The sequence below is a fragment of the Thamnophis sirtalis genome, unplaced genomic scaffold (genome assembly GCF_051295495.1).
Source record: "Thamnophis sirtalis isolate CommonGarterSnake01/CBP01778 unplaced genomic scaffold, rThaSir2_p1.2 scaffold_1, whole genome shotgun sequence".
Lineage (NCBI taxonomy): Eukaryota > Metazoa > Chordata > Lepidosauria > Squamata > Natricidae > Thamnophis > Thamnophis sirtalis.
The window spans coordinates 69,796,292-69,803,115 of NW_028261381.1; the positions used below are offsets into that span (position 1 = coordinate 69,796,292).

At 48.3% G+C, this 6,824-nt stretch overlaps 1 long non-coding RNA gene across 1 annotated transcript; it reads right to left on the bottom strand.

The window, feature by feature from the left end:
• Positions 1-2,265, bottom strand: LOC106547591 (uncharacterized). The gene is made up of 2 exons (XR_001313440.2): positions 1,764-2,265; positions 1-190 (listed from the first exon to the last, which is right to left on the bottom strand). It is a non-coding gene; the product is annotated as an uncharacterized LOC106547591 (long non-coding RNA).
• Between the last annotated feature and the right edge of the window lie 4,559 nt (positions 2,266-6,824).

The following is a 6,824-nucleotide window of genomic DNA, read 5'->3' on the forward strand; positions in this document are numbered from 1 at the left end:
TTGTGAATTTTCAAATTTTAGTTTTAATAATGAAAGCCTCTGGGAATAACAAACATTGACATTTTCTTCTTCGTGACCATGTTCCCAAAGCTTTTTCTTCTCATTTACTATAACTGTCCAGATTGCCCATAACCCAACAAATTGGGAAAAAGCCACCAGTAAAAATCACGGTGAATGCAATGGCATTTTCCTGTAAATTGAAAAAAAAATGTGTTAAGTATGCAACATACGAGAGATAATAGATGCACAAGCTAGGTGACAATTGTGTCTATTTAGTTTCATTTCTATCATAGTTTATATATGGCAGCTTATGGACTATGTCCAGACTTCTATAACTTATTGTACATATGATTTATAATTCATATAGAAAATAACATATGGCATATACAATATTTATTGTAATCTTAATGATCCTGAGTTTTTTCTCAACAGTACAAATTCCTATAGATTCCTTGAGATAATTTTACGGGGTACATTCTTCAAATTACTGTAAGTTCTATCTGTTATGTTTTACTTATTTCTTACAGTAAACACAATGGCAACATAAATCTCAGAAGTATTTGCAGCCTATTTTAAATGTAGGCAGTTAGTGCTGTACTGCTGGAAAATCTACAACAACCTGAAAAATAATGCACTCATGTTTGCTGCAAGAATAAGAATTCCTGATATAAGACTTTCCCCTCTTACCAGTTTCTTGTGAAATGAAAAAAAATGGGAATGTACAAAAGATTAAAACTGAAAAAGGCCATTATCTAGCTTACTCTCATAAAATTCTTTATGAAGCAAGCACAAATGCACTGAGTGGAAGCATTCCAAACTAAGAAACCAATCATAATGATTTTTAAACAACTAGCTGAAACCACTTATCCTATTCTTAGTTGTGATTTCATCTGTTACATGGCAGCCTCTCAAAAATACAGATTGCTACAACACTGGGCATTGGAGGGGGGTGTTATAATGCTTCAGATTGTAAAATGTTGGATTAAAGACACTGTCAATGTGACAAGGAATTAAAAACCCATTACTAATATTAAGAGCAAATCTTAACAAATTTAAATGAATTTCAGGGGGAAAATACTGGGGGAGGGGGAGAGTGTTAAATCTCTCCTGCCTTTATAACAGATTAACAGAGTTGGATGTAATATAATATAATATGATAAAAATATATTACTAAAATATATTATATCATAATATCAATTGGAAAACTAATTCTGCACCAAGTGAGAAATCAAATAGGTTCCTAACCAACCTAGCTGACAGCTTTTATTTTAGTAAGCGAAGTGAGTGCCAAGAATGCAGACAGGATTTAAGGCTTAAGTCTGTTGGTTTTCATTAACGACGCATAAGGCCTTCTGCAACTATACGGCCTTCATGTAACTACAGAGGCCGGGGTGAAGGCCCTCCCGCTAATACCGTAGCCATTTAAACGACCATTTTTAAATTTCCTTGAAAGAGACATGAAGAAGGCACGTGACGCTGTCCTTGGGAGCATTTCCTCTTCCATCACCTTATTTCAGTCCGGCCGGGAAAAGAGGCACAATATATAACCCGGCCTCGCCGTAGCGGAATAATTAATATAAAAGCCTTTGACCCCCGGACTGCGCTCTTCCTAGCCCAGGCCTAGCCAAGGGACTCTCGCCAGAGGCGATTGTTGAGCCCTTCAGAAACCTGCTCCTGAAGGCGAGCAGGACTGACATCCATGAGTCATGGGCCGGTGTGCGCGCGTGCGTTGGAAGGAAGCGGTTAAGGAAATAAACTCTCACCAAGAAACTGTTCTTTCCTGACTTGGTGGACGTGTTTGCCCTTGGGAGGATCTGGCTCCTCACGGTCCCATTCAGCAACCGCAGCCCCTTCTGCAAAGCCAGCATGACTGCGCCGGTGGTTGCCTCTCGGCCCGCTCACCCTTTGAGGAGGGGGTGAGGGAGAAACGCGTGGACGGCCTCCGCCCTTGAATCCGCAGCAGGAGCTGACTGAAACCGCGTCTAGGCTGGGAAGATCTGCGCAAGGTCGGCAAAGGCCGCGGGCTCGGCGAGAACAGAGAACAGCGCCGCTTGCCGGTGCTTCCCTCGGAACGCAGCGGATGTGACGAAAGCCCTGGCGTTGCGGGAGAGGAGCAGCCGGAAGGGTGGGGCTGGGTCGAAGAGAGCACGGAAAGGGCGCAGGCGGAGCGCCGCTTTCGGAGAAGAGGGAGCGTGGGAGGAAAGGGAGGAAGAAGTAGATTTCTCGCGTTTTATCTAGAATAGATTATCAATCCGTAGAGTGGAAGACGGGATCCCTAATCAATCCATAACTAATAATTGTATCTTATGATTCTTGGAATGTATCTTTTTATGTACACTGAGAGCATCTGCACCAGCGGTGGGTTTCAAAAATTGTTCGAACCTACTCTGTGGGTGTAGCCTCCTTTGTGGGCGTGGCTTGCCACCCATGTGACTGGGTGGGGGGGTGGCTTGCCGCCCATGTGACCGGATATGAAGATGCCCATGACACTTGTCAGAACCACCTTAAATTACCTCACACACAGCACTGGCATGCATAAGAATATGATGTAAACTTATTTTTTAAAAGGCATCTTTGGTTTGCGTTAAACAACTTCAACACACGCAATGTTCTGATTGCACCACAAATGCAGTAGTCATCCTTACCTTTCACAGAGGCACTGAGTTTTATAAATATGAGCATGATAGTGTAGAATAATCATATCCAAGGACCAGTGGTGGGTTTCAAAAAAATTTGGAACCTCTTCTGTAGGTGTGGCCTGCTTTCCGGGTCCACTCTTCTAACTGGTTCGGTAGATTTGACGAACCGGTTCTACTGAATAGGTGCGAACTGGTAGGAACCCACCTCTGATCTGCACCAAAGACAAATTGTGTCCAATTACACTTGGCCAATAAAGAATTATAGTCTATTCTATTCTAATCCATTCCTGTTTTCACCTAATTAAAAGATTAACACTTCCCCCCTCCCTTCCCAGTGTTATCAGTTACATTGTCCAATGGATATGGCTGGCAGGCTTCTCTCCTTCACCAGCCATCTGTTACGATGAAATTGGTGTGGCAACTATGAGGCAGGACAAGAGACTTCAGCAGCTTCAGAATTGACACTACCTGTACATATTTTGGCATGAGGTGAGCCATCTCCCATCCTAGTGATCAAACAATGAACGATAGTATGTTGTTTGGTCACAAGGATGGGAAAGGGATCGCCTCATGCCTTAAACATGTACAGATGATCCTCAACTGACAAGGGTGCTTGGGATGAGAATTTATGTTACTGAGTGATTTAAAGTGTGACCACATTGCTTAACAATAGCAATCCTTGTAGTCCCAGCTGCCATGTTAACTGATTTGTAAGGTCAAGCTACTTCTTGCCAGCTTCCCATAAACAAACTCAGTGGGGAATCCAGCAAGAAGTTACAAGTCCCAGGCTGGCAGGAAGGTACCATGTTCTCCGAAAATATAAAACTGGGTCTTGTATTAATTTTGACTGCAAAAGATGCATTAGGGCTTATTTTTTGGTTAGGCCTTATTTTGGGGGAAATAGTACTAAATGCATCTATCTGGCTGACAATTTTGGGGGTAGGGCTTATATTACGGGCATCCTGAAAAATGCTAGGACTTATTTTCTGCTCAGGTCTTATTTTTGGGGAAACAGTAATTAAGAGAGTGTTGCAGTGTAGGTTTGATGTTACAAACATATGAGAGGAATTTTCACAAAAATATACAGAATGAGTTTAGTTTAGTTTAGTTTATTATTTATAGGCCACCCTTTTCCCTGAGGGGACTCAGGGCGGCTTACAATTTATAGGGAAGGGGATACAAGACAATAAAACAATAAACATGAAAACAGTGCAAGTAAAAATAAAACACAACATTCATCATTCGGGTGGGGACAGATTACGATCTTTATCCCCAGGCCTGATGGGATAGCCAGGTCTTGAGGGCTGCGCGGAATGTCTGGAGGGTAGTGAGGGTACGAATCTCCACGGGGAGATCGTTCCATAGGGTCGGAGCTACTACTGAAAAGGCTCTCCTCCGCGTAGTTGCCAGTCGACACTGACTGGCAGATGGAACTCGGAGGAGGCCTAATCTGTGCGATCGGATAGGTCACGAGGAGATAATTGGCAGGAGTCGGTCTCTCAAGTACGCAGATCCACTGCCATGGAGGGCTTTATGGGTGGTAAGTAGGACCTTGAAGCACACCCGGAGATCAACAGGTAGCCAGCGCAGCTTGCGGAGGATAGGTGTTATGTGGGCGAACCGAGGTGCACCCACAATCACTCGCGCGGCCGCATTCTGGACTAGCTGAAGTCGCCGGATGCTCTTCAAGGGCAGCCCCATGTAGAGCACGTTGCAGTATTCCAGCCTAGAGGTCACAAGGGCCCGAGTGACTGTTGTGAGAGCCTCCCGGTTCAGGTAGGGTCGCAACTGGCGCACCAGGCGAACCTGGGCAAATGCCCCCCTGGTCACAGCCGTCAGATGGTGGTCGAAGGTCAGCTGTGGGTCCAGGAGGACTCCCAAGTTGCGAACCCTGTCTGAGGGGCATAAAATTTGACCCCCAGCCTGAGTGATGGAACACTAACCAAATTATTGGGAGGGAAACACAACAACCACTCGGTCTTGTCTGGGTTGAGTACAAGCTTGTTAGCCCTCATCCAGTCCCTAACGGCTTCAAGACCCCGGTTCATCACGTCCACCGCTTCATTGAGTTGGCACGGGGCGGACAGATACAGCTGCGTATCGTCCGCATATTGGTGGTATCTTATCCCGTGCCTCCGAATGATCTCGCCCAACGGTTTCATGTAGATGTTGAATAGTAGGGGGGATAAGACCGAACCCTGCGGCACCCCATATGTTAGGGGCCTAGGGGTCGATCTCTGCCCCCCAACTAACACCGACTGCGACCTGTCCGAGAAGTAGGAGGAGAACCACTGTAGGACAGTGCCTCCCACCCCCACCTCACGCAGTCGTCGCAGAAGGATACCATGGTCGATGGTATCGAAAGCCGCCGAGAGATCAAGGAGAACCAGGATGGAGGCATGGCCTCCATCCCTGGCTCTCCAGAGATCATCGGTCAATGCGACCAAAGCGGTTTCTGTGCTGTAACCAGGTCTGAAGCCCGACTGGAAGGGGTCAAGGTAACTGGCTTCCTCCAAGGACCATTGAAGCTGGAAGGCCACCACCTTCTCAACAACCTTCCCTACGAAGGGGAGGTTGGAGACTGGACGGGAGTTGTTGAGTACAGGTGGATCCAAGGATGGTTTCTTCAGGAGGGGTCTCACCACCACCGCTTTAAGTGTGGCGGGGAAGTGCCCCTCCCGAAGGGAGGCGGCAACAACCGCCTGGATCCAGCCTCGTGTCACCTCACTGCTGTTAGTAACCAGCCAGGAGGGACACGGGTCCAGTACGCAGGTGGAGGCACTCACAGCCCTCATGGCCTTGTCCACGTCCCCGGGGGCAACATCCTGAAACTCAACCCAGGGGTGATCTACCAATTCATCCTCTTGTGCCTCGGCTGGATCTGCAAAGGTGGAGTCCAAATCCGACCGAAACCGAGCAACTTTGTCCACTAAGAATTGGACATAATCCTCAGCCCTACCCTGCAAGGGGTCCCCCATATCCCTCCTATTTAGGAGGGAACGGGTTATCCTAAACAGGGCGGCTGGGCGGGACTCAGCGGACGCAACCAAGGTGGCAATATATGATCTTTTTGCTGCCCTAAGTGCCCTGATGTATTCCTTAGTGCAAGTTGTTAAGAGTGCTCGGTTCGATTCAGATTTATCGGACCTCCACAGGTGCTCTAGGCGTCTCCTCCGGTGCTTCCTCTCCCGGAGCTCCTCGGTAAACCAAGGAGGCCTCCGGGATCCGCCGCCTCGGAGGGGCCGCAGTGGCGCAATCCGGTCAAGGGTCTCCGATGCTGCCGAGTTCCAGGCAGCAACCAGAGTCTCCGCCGGACTGTGGGCAAGAGTATCAGGAATAACCCAAAGCTCCGTCTGGAACCTAAAAGGGTCCATAAGTCGCCTGGGGCGGAACCACCTGGTCGGTTCCTCCTCCCTACAGTGGGGGTTTGGCCTCCGAAAGTCAAGCCTCAGTAGGCAGTGGTCTGACCACGACAGGGGTATGATCTCATTACCCCTCAGACCAAGATCACAAGTCCACTGCTCCGAGAGGAATCCGAGGTCGAGCATGTGACCCGCTGAATGGGTTGGGCCCCGAATTACCTGGGTCAAGCCCATGGCCGTCATGGAAGCCATGAACTCCTGCGCCCCGTCAGAGTGTTCACCGAGCGAAGGCAAATTGAAGTCCCCCAGGACCATAAGCCTGGGGAACTCAATTGCCAGCTCGGCTACCGACTCGAGGAGCGAGGGGAGGGCTGCTGCAATGCTGTTGGGAGGCAGGTACGTTAACAGCAGACCCACTTGACCCTTGAGGTCCAACTTTACCAGCAGGGACTCACACCCGACAAGCTCCGGAGCAGGGATCCTACGAGGTGCTAAAGACTCCCGGATAACAACAGTCACACCTCCACCCCTTCCCTGGGCTCTCGGCTGATGAAGCACCTGAAATCCGTCTGGGCACATCTCTACGAGGGGGACTCCTCCCTCCGGGCCCAGCCAGGTTTCAGTAATACATGCCAGGTCTGCCCTCTCGTCTAAAATTAAGTCCCGGACGAGGGGAGCCTTGTGAACAACAGACCTGGCATTTAGCGACAACAGCCTGAGACCAGGGTCCTGATTACCCGTGCCATGAGGGGATCCAAACATGAATGTTAGGATTTCACAACATTCCTACCTACTATAGCAAAGAAACAGCAGAATTCAAACA